Genomic DNA, 14,127 nt, shown 5'->3' with positions numbered 1-14,127 from the left:
CGTGACTTTTTAACGGACTCGGCCAGATAAGCATTCATTAATGCTTGCGCAAGTTATTTATACTGTTACGTGCGGAACGCGCGTGTTTATCTCGCCTCCTCGGTCGGCGGACTTTACAATGCACGCGTTGGATTCACGCGATAAATAACTGCGCCCATGGAAAACCAGTCTCTTTCGGTTTTCGTGGGACCGTGTGTCTCTGTCCGATCACCGACGGGAAAAAACCCCGACACGATTTTGCAATTGAAATCGACGATCAACAGGGAAATAGGAAAAACGATCGTTCCGCGAACAGGTGAATAAATTCGCGAACCGTGTCGATTTATTACCGCCTTATCTTTTATCGCCGGCTGTTTGCTCCTCGCACACAACTACGATATCATTTAGAAAAATTACGTCTTTCACGAGAACGATGAAACTCGATTAAATCCACCGAGGAAAAATCGCGCGAACCGTCCGAAATTCGAAACTCCAGAAATACGATTGCGATCGAACGAAATCGTGCGATCGGCTCGGGATGTCGGCGCCGATTCTCCGCAGCATTTCCAAGGAAAATATGTTAGCAGGAGGAACAATTTGCCGGTGCAGTTTTCAGCAGAGCATAATGCAGAGTCCGTGGGGAACCGGGAGTAGAGCCGAGCCGATGGGATCGTTTTCCAGGAGATCGAAAGAGGCCCCTGGAGGAGAGAGAGAGAGAGAGAGAGAGAGAGAGAGAGAGACCTGCCGCCTCTCTCGTACCCGTTCCGAGAACGGAGCGGAGCTTATTATTACGCTACGACGTGTACCGGAACAACCAGTTTCTGCATCCGAGCGATTTGCATCTCTGAAACGAGGCTGACTTATTCAGTCGGCCGCGGCGCTGCATAAATCGGTCCCGTGTTTTGCAACGTTTACCGCAAATGATACCCCCCGTGCACGGACCCGAACTTCGGTGAAAGCGTCGCTGCCGTTTCCAGTTTCCTTTTTCTTTTCCTTCTTCCTTTTTTTCCTTCTCTTCGCTCTTAACTCCCTGCGCTGCTGGGAATCGCCGATTTTTAAACGGTATCTGCTTTGTTGCAGCCACTGCCGTGTGAATCGCGCGGCTCCCAATCCGTGCGCAAGGTTGCATGGTGTTGCTCTTCCTAGAAGAGCAGTCTTAAGCCATTTAGGTAATTGCAAATTGTCTGCCCACAATTTCTATTGACCCCTGTATTTTAATCTTGGCAATAGTGGATTCGCAATTAATGCAATTCTTCATTATTAGACTGCGGATTTTGTGCATTTTTAGCAAGAATGGGTTTGCACGAAACAGTGGAATAATTAAAATGATTGAAGAGCAACAATATATATGTCTGGCTTCCATCTCTTGCAATTGTCGCTGACAATTATTATTTTCCATAAAGATCCGCTGTCTGTTTATCACCAACAGGTACATAAGGCAGGAACAATTGAATTTGGTCTGTACATACATATATTCCCATTCCAGTTCAAAGAAATAATTATTTAAATAAAAAAGTGCTTAATATACCACGTTTTTAAGTATAGAATAACTTTTCCTAGCCCCGTACAGATAGTCTTGAAAATTTGTGATTGTGAATTTTGAGCAGCTATACTTGTAAGATTTAAAACGAGGAACCTTGGAAATATTTTAAAAGGTCCTCGGCCTCAAAGCGATCATGCTGGAGCACACGTTTGCTGCAATTATTAATATTTTGCGAATATCCCTGAAATAACCACAGACAAAACTGTTCCGTAAAATCGAATCTCTTCGACATCGAGCAGCGGAAACACCTCCAGAGGATTGCAGAACCGGTAGATACACAAAACCGCGCGCGCACAGTCGCGAAGCGAGCGCAGAACGCTGTTCAAGATGGATTCTTCTGGCCCAGGGGGATTCACTCAGCGGCGGAAGATTCGAGAGCAATTTCCCGGGGCGAGATTTTCTCGAAGCCGAGCCGAGTTTCCGGCGAAAGAACGCGTTATGCATAAATTATGGCAAGTTTCCTCCTCTTTCCCGTTGGATCGGCGAACTTTTAATTTTACGGGGAAAACTTTCGGTGGGGAGGGGGAAGTCGTTCGTCGCTGGTCAGCGAGAGACCAGCGGCCCGGGATATATAAAAAAGTACACGCCGGTAACGAACCGATCGGGCGACGTTAATTTTAAACATGGCCGCTTGATGTTTATTAACGCCACGGCGAAACTCGGCGAACCTGCTTTCCATACAAATGACACGAGTCGCCGTGCGGAAAAACCGCCGCAGCTGGAACCAGCTGCGACGACTTTCTTGGGACCTGGTCCTGGTCTCTCTCTCTCTCTCTCTCTCTCTCTCTCTCTCTCTCTCTCTCTCTCTCTTTCTCTCGCGTTCTCTCTTTTTCGACGTGTTCTCTCGGTAGCGACGATCGGTGCCGGTTTTTAGCGGGTTTGCACCGTGATACTTGCTCCGCAGGAAGTGCTGTGCGATCTCCAATCGATATTCCATGTGAAGCGTTCGTTGGTATATTTTTGAAATTTTATTTGCGAACGACTTGCGAGACCGGAATCTGAATTAATTATTTCTGGGACTCACCGCGACGGTAAGAAAAAGTTTGTACGGGTACACATGCTCTGGGAGCTACTGATTATGCTAACAGAGGTTGCACACGTTTATAGGAACAACGTTGGTAGGATTAAAATTTCTGAGGACGTCCTGTCAGACCCGATATCAAAAACCAAGTCGAATCTCGTTTTTACAATTTTATTGCTAGGAAATCAGTGATTGGAACGTGAAATGAATTTTTATATGACTCAATCTTGTGTATTTAAAAAAAATTGACATGTATACTGCCTTTTATAGTATATATTAGGTCGTCCTATAAGTTCGTGCCGTTTACTTTTGTACCATTTAAGTTCTAAAAATAAAATATGTAATCACCCTTTCGTTCCACAACCCCTTCTGACCTTGTTGGCAAAGACATCATACCGTCACTATAAAATTTCTGCGGTTTTTCATTGAAACAATTTTCAATTGTGAATAATAGAAACCATATCCACGGCACGAACTTATGGGACGACCTACTAGTTAGTACATTTAGCAAACCAGTTCGCAAAATATCCCATGAAACAAGATATCAAACACCAGTCGGATAGAACACCGAATGGCCGTTATCAAGATGGCGGAACAACGGACCGCAACGTTTAATTTTCGATCATTTCAGGTAGCAGTCCAATTCTAATCGAGCCGACAAAATGAACCTCCCGTGGGAGGGACGATAGAGAGGGAGGAATAGAGAGACAGAGGGGGATTAATCGCAGAGCGTGGATGTTCGAAGGCCGACAGGACAGGAATTCCTGGTGCCGCGTGTCTCTTTTTCTCGGACGGTGGTCAGAAATCGAGCATCGAGAGAAGAAAAGAGGAGGCAGGCTGGCTACGGCTACAGCTACAGCTATAGCAAACAGCAACAGAGCAGGAACGGCCGGTCGATAAACCAGTCGCCGGTATGGGAACAGGGGAGGACAGGTTCGGGGTGCGCAGGCAACCTTTGAAAAATCCGGTCGCCTCGGAACTGGCCTGACCAGAAGACCGAGTCTGCTCGCTTCTTCGCGACATACGCCGAGAGTATCGCCAAAAAAGGCCTTACGCATCCTTGCCTCGCGGCCTCTTTTGTTTTGCTCGTTCGAGGCTGCCCGGTCTCTCCCCTCCCTCCCACCCTCTCTCTCTCTCACTCTCTCTCTCTCTCTCTCTCTCTCTCTCTCTCTCTCTCTCTCTCTCTCTCTCTCTCTCTCTCTCTCTCTATCCTCATCTCTCGCTCTCTTTATCTCGCGTCCGATGACGAGTCGCCGAGGGCCTCTTCTCGTGAGAATATATATGTACACCGATCCCTTTTTATGGATTCGATGTGTCCGCGTTATGCAACGCGCGCTTATTGCATCCACCGAGCGCATCGGTGCGCCTGAAAAGCCACGTTTTTCACCAAAACTTCAAATTTTATCGGTCCTTTTTCGAAAATTGGTAATTGACCGGCTTTCCAGTCGATAGTGATGTATTTTGTGCCAAGCATGCAATGTCCAAAGTGGTCAATTCAATGCACCATCACTGCTACATAATATTAGACGCACAAGTTAATTCATCGATATTCTTAAATTCTTTTAACCCATTGCGCTACCATTTATTTAGTGATTATAAAGATTAGACATTCTTCATCGTCCAGAATTGCATAGAAAAAAAGATAGTTTATATTTATTGTATGCCTATGTTTTCTCCAAAAGATGTATATCAACTACAACAAAATACAATTTTATTTTGGTTTAAAAGAAAAAGGGAGAAAATTTATATTTATTGTATGCCTATGTTTTCCCCAAAGGAGATATATCAACTACAACAAAATACAATTTTATTCTGGTTTAAAAGAAAAAGGGAGAAAACTTATATTTATTGTATGCCTATGTTTTCCCCAAAGGAGATATATCAACTAGAACAAAATAGAATTTTATTTCGGTTTAAAGGAAATTAATACCATACATATTTATTAGACTCTGTTCAGAATCTTCGTCTGACTCGACATTGTAAGGCAAGGGGTTAATTTATCCACTGCTTCAAATTGTACCTACGCATTTTTGCCATAAATGCATAAAATCCGCAGTCTGCACAGAGAAAAGTTTGAGGTACGTTAAGATGTACCAAGACAATCGAGGATTAGATTCAAAACTATCGGTATGACAATGAAAAGCATTCTATTTTCAATTTTCAGCTGACGAAATCGATTTGCTTCGAGAAAATAAAAGTACATTATTTCAGTTTATACCGTCGCTTTTCGATGAAGTTCACACACGTGCTAGCTGTTACCATTTCCCGGAGTACCTATGGACGTATTGTATTGTTCTGTTGCCGATATCACGATATAAAATAAATAAAATTGAATGTCACGGGTCAGGCGTACAGTGTACGTACAAATTCCTAGCAATAAATTCCTTACTCTTTCGCAGCGAACGGAACTAGCCTCTAGATCTAGCCTCTTCCCTCATCAAGTTCCAAATTTCAACGACCGCTTCCTTCCCAATAGAAGTTCTTCCGGAAACCTTCTCGAGAGACTCGCGAACCGTACTCCTCGCACTTGTCTACACTGCTCGCGATACTATCCTTCTGAAATTCCTTTCTTCGAGCCAGCATGAAGAGTCAACGAGCTTCCCACGGCACGCACAGAGTGTCCTGATTCTCTTCCCAGCACAGGTATAAACACTCGAGCACGTTCCCGATTCTCGAACAGCTAATTTCACAATCGAATAACCGAAACTATGCGAGCGGCGTTAAGACGAATTTCGAGATTTTCGGGGAACGCGACCGGGGCTGGATCAGCGATCGCCTGTAGCTCGCTGTAGACGGAAATGCGGGATAGATCGAGCGATCCAGGCTAAAACGCGGCCCACGAGGACTCGCGTTGCGCGCGTATCTGCCTCGACCTTCGCCGCTTTCCCTTTCCCCGGGCCTGGCCAGGAATTTATTTTCATTCGGTATTTACCAAACACGGGGGCCCCGGGAGGAGCACGTTACAACACGCGTTAAAGGCAACAAGACGCGCTGACACTGACTCGAGGCGGACAGACACGCTGCTCATCTCCTGAGCTGTCTCGGAAAACAGACGAGGAGACAAATTTCTTGGAAGGGGCCATTGATCGGTCGCCGACTGTTTACAAATCGTGACACGTATACGTAACGCACCTCGGGAGCCTAAGCTCCGTTGGAAACCCACCCAAGGACGGGGAAGCGTGCTTATCAACCGTTCGCGTCCCCTCTTTTCCTCGCCGCGTCGTTTCGGACCGATCTTTTCCGAACGATTCCTGGAAATTCTGAACGGTCCTTTAAATTTTTTTCTCGAGCTGCTCCGAGAATTTTAAAAGCCAACAGTGTTTGGCCAGTCCTTTGTGTTCGGTAATTGCCTCTGGAAGAATAGCACTTTTATCCCGCGGTCGCTACCACCATTTGTTTCGCCGCCTACCTTCGCTAAAATGTTTCATCGAACGCAACTCGCCACGGAATATTAACCCTTATCACTCGAACGGCGACTCTAAGGTGCCACTAAAAATTGCTACACTATTATCTAAAACAATTTTTATACTATACTGGTACCTACGAAATGCATAAAAATTTCAATGTTGTAAGTACGGAGTGATAGACGTCATATGCAGAAAAGGAAATAAATAAATTATGCACAACGGAAATATTCTAGGTCAGAAGAAATGGTTTGAAAACAGCTTCGAGTGCAAAGAGTTGAAACATTTGAAAAATTCGAGTCCCTGAACATTATGCCGTGTACGACCACTTTAAATAGCGTATCAAATTAATTTGACTATCTTCAACTGAATAAACATTGCAAAACAGTATCTCCTCATGTCCCAAAGACACGCCAACGTACATTTAAAAACGAACATGTAAGCTCGATAAAATCGAATGATTCTGGACGAGTCTCCGAGACTGCACAACACAATCAGTAACAAACCAAGACTGCAATTTAATTTCACAAACGCTCCAGTTTCACGACGAAGGTGCGAGCCAATTTAGCTTCGCACGAGGCGCGTCGCGAAAAACTCTGAACACACGTCGGATGAGAGTCTCGACCCGTGCTCGGATCACCGAGAGGTGCTTTCGCGTTCGGAGGAGGTGTGCTCTCGAGCGGTCGATAGCTCTCGATAAAACAAAGCGGTGTCTCGGGAATTATGGCCGCCATTAAACCCATTACTCGGCCACTATCTGGTCGACGGTGGAAAACTTTCGAGATCGACGGCGAACCGCTAAGTAATCGCGGTACCGAACGGAAACCCGGGGGCCGCGATTCCCCGGCCGAGACAACGACGATGCTTCACTCTTATCCGGGGAGCCGCGGCCGAAGCGGAGCGCGGAACAGCGCGGAGCAGAGGCGAAGCGGAGTCGCGTAGTCTCTCGATTATGCCGGGACCTCGAATTTTACGGCTCATGAATTTTGTAGGATGCGCTGAATACCGCTTTCCTCGGCTCGACCTTACCACGCTGACATTCTGAGGCGCTCGAGACGGCCAAGATGGCCGCCAGACACCTGTCTGCCCGCCTTCTTCCTCGCTTCTCTTCCTTTCATTCCGATTCCCTTTCTTTCTTTCTTCTACCTGACCTGCTCTCGCCACGGGGAGCTAACGTTCCCCCCGGTCGGAGACTCTGCAAAGACTATTTTTCCTTTCGTTGCGAGCCGAGTGCTCGATGCCTCTGTATAGGCGCGCCGGTGACTCCGGTGTTGCTGCAGAAAGGTGTGCCACGATTTTCTGGTCATTGGGTGCTATGCTTTTCTTTTAGGCCGGGTTAGGTCACTGTGGGCGTTGCGACCCTTCGTCTGCTACTATGGACCTTCATTTCGGCGGTAGAACCTTCACCGTTGCTTTACAAATTTAACTCCCCCAGTAGAAAATTGCCAACTGCAACTTGTATACCACAGCACGCGCTTGAAACGTTGCATTACAACCTGAGCTATGAATCCTAAATAACTCTTTAATACTAGATTCCCGGAGCTAGTCAATTTGACGCAATTACGATTTTATTGCTATATGTATATTTTTTAAACATGTGTTGGTTTTTAATAGAATTATGAAGGTAGGTCACCCTCATTATTATACAATACCACCAATCTGTCAGAGGGAATCAACATCTAACAATAGACAGTGATTTATCTATATATGTCGCCAAGGCCTGGATAATAAACGTCGCGGAATTATCCCCACTTATCGCCACGAAGCACGAGAGGCCTCTGGCGCCGAGGAGTATAAACATAACACGGCTCGGAGCATAGCAAGACTCGTGTTGTTGACATATATCGAGAAGTCACTGTACCTTCTTTTTCACCCGGCAATCTATTGTTAAGAGACTCGATTGCCACAGTATGCGCAATGTTTGCAATGAAAGCTCGATTCCTACAAACCTAACTCCTACGCTAGTGTTAGTCGACCCAAAGATGATCGCTGCGGCAAAACAATCAAAGTTCGATTGCACAGTAATTTTCTCCGGCAGATCGAATTCCCAGCGACTATCTGTTTGGGATGAGACGGTTGCGAGTTCAGCAGAACTTATTTATAGAAAGACAATGCAGCGCACGAAGTATCGAACCGCTGTAAATGTATTCGGATGACTAGAAGTTTTGAAAGTCGTCGCGTCGATCGCATATCAATGCATTCACAAGGCACAATGGCTGTACGCGCTAGTCGACGCTGTCCTTTAAAGAGGCACGTCCAACCTCGACGTTGCGCGGGTATCTTAGCCGGCTGACGTGTCCCCGCGGCTTTTCTTTATGGCGTAATTGGACTGGAAAACCAGCTCGGCAAAGGTCACTGGATTATTACTCGCGGTGCACGTTGCGTTTCATTCGCCGTCTGCTCGACGATCGCGTTTCTGCGTTCGGTCACCCTCGTAATTGGACCTCGTCGAACGAGAATGACGACTCGTTCGACCGAAATCCTATTGGACGTCGACCATCATTCCTTGCTCGTGCTGGAACCACGAGTTTCTTGAAGTTCAATTAATCAATCTGCTCGAATTCGATTACTTTGTACGCGCGTGGGGAGCTTTTACCTATTCAAAAAATTCGGAAACGCATTGCAATTTTAGTTATACTGGAAACTGAAAAGCGTCCAGGACTGATCTACAATATTTCTGTAACAAATTTTCTCCTCTCGGATTTTGAAATTGCAGAACAGATCGATACAACGATACGGTAAGTTTTCTCTATTAAATCTCTCTGTCACGGGAGACGTGGCAATCACGAGAACATTTCGATCGCACCGTGTATTCTGAAAAAGAAGTCTGCGCCGAGGGCCGGCGTGAAATATGGATTCGATAAATTCCCGGACGATCGAGGGAATAGCCGCGCAGTTTTGCCGAATTTCAGCGGGGAACCAGTCGCGAAAAAGAAAAGAAGAAAAAATAAAAGAATCGACAACGGCACCGAAACACCCAGGCAAACCGAGGCGAAAAAAATCCAGCTCGGCCGTTCGGTTTTTCTATTTCTATTTCTTTTTCTGTTGTCGCGACGCGGCTTTGTGCTCGGCCAATGTGTATCGCTCGGTGCAAATTAGCGGCTGCATTCCTACGCTTTCTGCACCCACCGTGTGATTACCATGATTTCTACGTGACGTAATTTCACCGCAGACGGAGCTTCGACGCGCGCGGGCGCGAGCGAGCGACCGTGCGCGAACCTATCTACACGCACGCACACGTATGCGCGGGTATCGTAAACCCGGGAGACGGATAAGAGAGCGTGGAAACAGAGAGAGAGAGAGAGAGAGAGAAAGAGAGTGAGAGAGGAGCAGAAAGAGGTAGGGGAGAAAAAACGAGTAAGAGATACGAAACGAGTTTTCGTGACGCACACGTGCTGGTTGAGAGCCCGTCTCACGGACAGCCGGGCCGGCGCACACCTATGCGCTCGGCCAATGCATCATTTGGACAGGTAGGCTGGGCACACGGTCGACGTTCCAGGCATATACGGTGTAACGGGTACGTGTACCGGGTGGAACGAGAATTACCCTCCTCGCGAGCTGCACGCAACAACATAAGCCCGCAGCTCGACGTATCAGATCGATTCGCAATCCCGAAAAACTGCATCCCGTTCTGCTATCCATTGTGCACCGGAAAACGTTCAAATCTTCTGTCAACGATAAACCACCACCGATTTGACTATATCACCTTCAACGTTCCATGTGTTTAACACTAGATTCCCCAATGAAAAAGAAGGTACAGTCATTTCTGTATATATGTCGCCAAGACCTGGATGATAAACGTCGTGGAATTATCCCCACTATCGCGGGTTGTACCCCACGAGAGGCCTCGGTAAACATAATACGGCTCGGGTATGTCTCCTGGACGATACATGACGCTGGCAAGACCCGTGTTGTTGACATTAATCGAGAATTCACTGTACTCAATACCATACATTTTATCTCCTAAATTTGTATTTTGTTACATTACTTTTATGAACATTTTGAGATCGCTGCTTTGGCAAAATGTTAAAGACCACCACAAACATGCTTTCAACGATCTAGCCAAGGCAATGAGTCGTCGTAATCTACGTTCATTATGTCCACCTGTGTCCGAGGAATCAAATTGTAATCAAAGTCGCGTTCGCAAGAAGTTTTCCAAAGAATGCTAATGCGACGGGTCTTATTTGTTTCCGGAGCAGGTTGATGAAAGCCATGGGCCGACGCGATCGTCGACTAATTACCGCCATCGTTATTATTCGTCTTTAATGTACAGTTTTCTCGGGGAAGGGGGGGGGTGGTAATCAAAAGAAAGAAGAAGAAGACAGCGCTGCGAATAAGAGGTAAGGCCTCGAAGGCTGTTGTCAGGCTAACCTTAATTAACCTTTGTTATGAGGAACAGAGCGGAGGAAGCAGAAGGAGGAAGCTCGATGACGACGAGGAATTCTGTTCCGAGTGAGCAGAGATCGTTAATGCAACGTTTGCGGATGCAAATTGATCGGTTCGCCGTAAAAGAACACACGAGCTCGCACACGGTGCTCAGGGCAAGACAATGGCTGACGATCGAGGCCACGGGATTACGATCATCGCGTACCGTATCTCTCGTTCTTTCTTTTTTTTCATTCGTGCGAGCAGACACGATGACTCACGACGTGTTTGATCCTGACCTTGCGTCTCGCAAAAACCCATCTCCGAAACCAGGAAACGGCACGATTAATAGAAACCGTGAACGGACTTGAGATTCTCGGTGACTTGCACGATTCTAGACCTGTCGATGGGAAAGAAACCTCGAGTCAGCAACGTAGGGAGTCGATGTAGACGATTGATGATCGTGAGAACCCTTTCGAGAACCTTCAGCAAACTACGCTATTCTATCCTCATTGTACGTTATATTATGCTTGCTTCTTGCTAATAAATATTGTGTGGCATCTACGGGAATATACAAGCTCCCCTTCACGCAGATAATTATTTCTACAGCTTTACAACGATTATCATAATATTATGAGACAGCTTCGGGCATGTATAAATCCTTTTTATTGACAAGGATTAATTTTGCAACACTGTGTTCAGTCCTTATAATGCTACGAGACGATTTCACAGGCACGAGCAAGTTCTTTCTGGCGTCGGTAATTATTTCCGTAGACCTAAACTGACCTTTATAATGCTACGAGACGGATGTAGACAAGCCTGTTCCCTTTTTCCAGCGAATAACAACATTTCGAACCTGGTTCAAAACCTCGCAATGTTGTGAAAAAGCTCGTGCAGATTTTTAACGAGTATTTTAGCCGAAGTTTCCTATATTATCGACTGTAGGGCTCGCCCTGGGGCGTCGCAGGCAGAAGGGTCTCGAATCCGGGCAAGCGTCGAGATCGACCGCTGTGTAGAGGGTCTAAGCGACTCGGGTAAATGTCACTAACCTTGCAAAAGCCAGGCAACGGCTACCGGCTGCCACGTTTACTCGGAAGCCATTAATATATCCGGAGGCAGCGGGCAGCGGCTGGCGCAACCGCGATAGCCCCCGCCGTTAATAATACGAATCGGATTTAGTTTCTGCGTTCGGGTACGAGAGCCGAGCACCAAGAGAGGAAAAGAGAGAGAGGAGAACAGAGAGAGCGAGAGAGAGAGAGAGAGAGAGAGAGAGAGAGAGAGAGAGAGAGGGAGAGAGAACGCCGTGAGTACTACTGGCTCTGGCCGAGGCGGCGTTTTATCGCAGGAACGTAATTGAGACTCGTCACGTTAATGTTGCACGGGATTAACCTGTTGACTCGGCCACGTATTGCCTCTCGTTCCGCGATCGTCCGCGAGCACGAATATAGATGTACATTCAGAGCTGCGAACCGTTTAACTTGTTACATCGCCGCGCACCGGACAATTAACTTTTTCAAACCTCGCTCCGCATGATGCAACCACTCACACTCGCTGGCCTTCCCCGGACGCAGGCATAGTATAAGGCATAAAACGTTTACTCGTTCTACAACTGCAACGTCACTCAAATTACAATCTATAAAAATTCCATATCAACGCTACTTTAACAAACAGAAACGTCACTTTACAACCCATTTCAATTTTCCAAACTTTCTTCAGCCTGCAATTGCATTACTTCCACTATAATCCGTTCTGTAGACCTCCATAGGGTCACGTTTCCCAGCCAACCGCTAGACAGCACCCAGACGAGTGGTCTGAACCGCTCCCTAGCGTCTCGCTGTGATTTTCTAGACGTGAGACCTTACGGGTGAAATTCTGTGCGCGCAGAAGAGTGGTCTGAATCGCTCCCTAGCGTCGCCCTGTGATTTTCTAGACGTGAGACGTTACGGGCGAAATTCTGTGCGCGCAGAAAAGTAGTTTGAACCGCTCCCTAGCGTCTCGCTGTGATTTTGTACACGTGAGACGTTACAGGTGAAATTCTGTGCGCGCAGAAGAGTGGTCTGAACCGCTTCCTAGCGTCTCGCAGTGTTTTGCTAGACACGAGACGTTACGGAGCCATTCTGTGCGCGCAGACAGGAGCCGGCGGTGTTTGTAATTGCCAGGCGCTATCTTTAGGGATGAAATTGGCGTAAAAATCGCGGAGACAGTACGGGGGGACGGGGGGGACTTTGCTGGCAGCCCACGGCAGCCGGAATTCGCGGCTCCGGCCGCTTAAGCTTTGACGAGTGGTCGACGCTTGTAAAATTGGTCCCGGTGGGAGGACCACGTGCCAAAACGTCTTACTACCGTCTATTTTCGCCGGACTAGTCGACGAGAGAGAGAGAGAGAGAGAGAGAGAGAGAGAGAGAGAGAGCAAGGGAGTAGCGTTCGCTTGGCTCGGGATTCGCCTCGGGAAATTCGTGGCTCGACTTCGGAAACTGGCGACGCGCTTTTTGCGAAGCCGCCTCGACGAGACCGGAACAGACGGTCAAAGATCATTCCGCGCAGAAGTTCCGCTTGTTAACCTTCCGGGGGAACGGTTGGTCGCCGGGCTTGTCTGGGATGTTTAAAATACACGCCGCTCGGAATAATTGAATTATGGGCTTGATGGGCTGCCAAATAGCTGGCGTTCTTCGGGAGATCGGGCGCGGCGAGAATATTACCATTAAGATGAAATTATAGCTACAGTAAAATATCGCCGCGGCCGGATCGTTCTATTTCGGAGCCTAACGATCGCGGAGGAACGTTTTCTTAACCCTCGCGGGCTCCTCGAGAATAGTTGCGCGATAGTTTTCAGCTATTTCCGTTTCACACATCGACGCGGCCGATTATCTCGTCCGAAGTGGTGACACGACAAATTGCGACACGCTCCGTACAGAAGAGATCACAATGTCTAAGGTTGCAACATGTAACGACGCGAAACCGATAGAAAAATAGGAATCTGCAGCGTGTAGAAATGAATTTTCACCGGAGGAGTGTGCGACGAAGGTGAAGAAGAAGAAGAAGAAATTCCGGTTTTTCCCGGTGTAAATTTAGCCGGCGAGTTATATTATTGTTCCAAAGATGGTATCGGAGCAGCGTTTCTGTCGCTTTAATTGTTTTCAGCGAAAGTTTCCCACACAGAAGCGAAGGGGACACCGACGGGAGCGCTGCGGTATAAATTGCTGAACGAGTCTCTCGCCGCAGAAACAACTTTTTCCTAGATCCAATTATTATGCTCGTTGCAGCGGCGAGCCAAGAGTAATCGATTCTAAATACGCGATCGGCGGGACAGCCGTAATTGTCGCGCATTAACCATGTTCAATATGACTGATTCAGTGTCGTTGAATATTGATGCCGATTCCTAGGCGAACGAGTCCTCGCCCGGCCTCGGGAACGTCGCAATGCATTTATGACGATCGCATATTCATGACGCGCCCGTGATTTCGTATTCCGCGTAAAAATAGTGAAATTCATTTCGGTCCGAGCGTCAATTGAAACCGTAACGCGTGTGACGCAACCGCGTCGGGAAAACAATGTGCTGCGCTCGCTTTGTTTTCATCACATTTCATTACATTTTCCTTGATCGCGCGCAACAATCATCGACGCCTTTCGAAACGGTGCACAACCTGTCCGTTTTTATTCTCGGTCTGTTCTCTTGAAATTATTTTTGTTGCGACGCGCGCGGCGCCTTTGATCTTCGAGTTTCTTTCAAACTGTTTGAAGAACGAGCGTTTTAGGACGAAGGGGCATTTATTTACGACTGGACCGTGGATCTTTGCGCAGAATAAACACTTCCT

General features: G+C 47.1%; 1 protein-coding gene and 1 long non-coding RNA gene across 5 annotated transcripts in view; one reads left to right on the top strand and one right to left on the bottom strand.

The window, feature by feature from the left end:
• LOC143354397 (uncharacterized) overlaps window positions 1-14,127 on the top strand; it is a 532,419-nt gene that overhangs the window by 167,716 nt on the left and 350,576 nt on the right. The gene's annotated exons all lie outside the window — the stretch shown is intronic.
• The window catches only part of Kdm3 (Lysine demethylase 3), a 365,285-nt gene that overhangs the window by 40,554 nt on the left and 310,604 nt on the right, over window positions 1-14,127 (bottom strand). The gene's annotated exons all lie outside the window — the stretch shown is intronic.

The sequence above is a fragment of the Halictus rubicundus genome, chromosome 5 (assembly GCF_050948215.1).
Source record: "Halictus rubicundus isolate RS-2024b chromosome 5, iyHalRubi1_principal, whole genome shotgun sequence".
In the NCBI taxonomy this organism is placed as follows: domain Eukaryota; kingdom Metazoa; phylum Arthropoda; class Insecta; order Hymenoptera; family Halictidae; genus Halictus; species Halictus rubicundus.
Note: the sequence above shows the minus strand (reverse complement) of the source record. Positions and strands in the feature narration are given on the sequence as shown.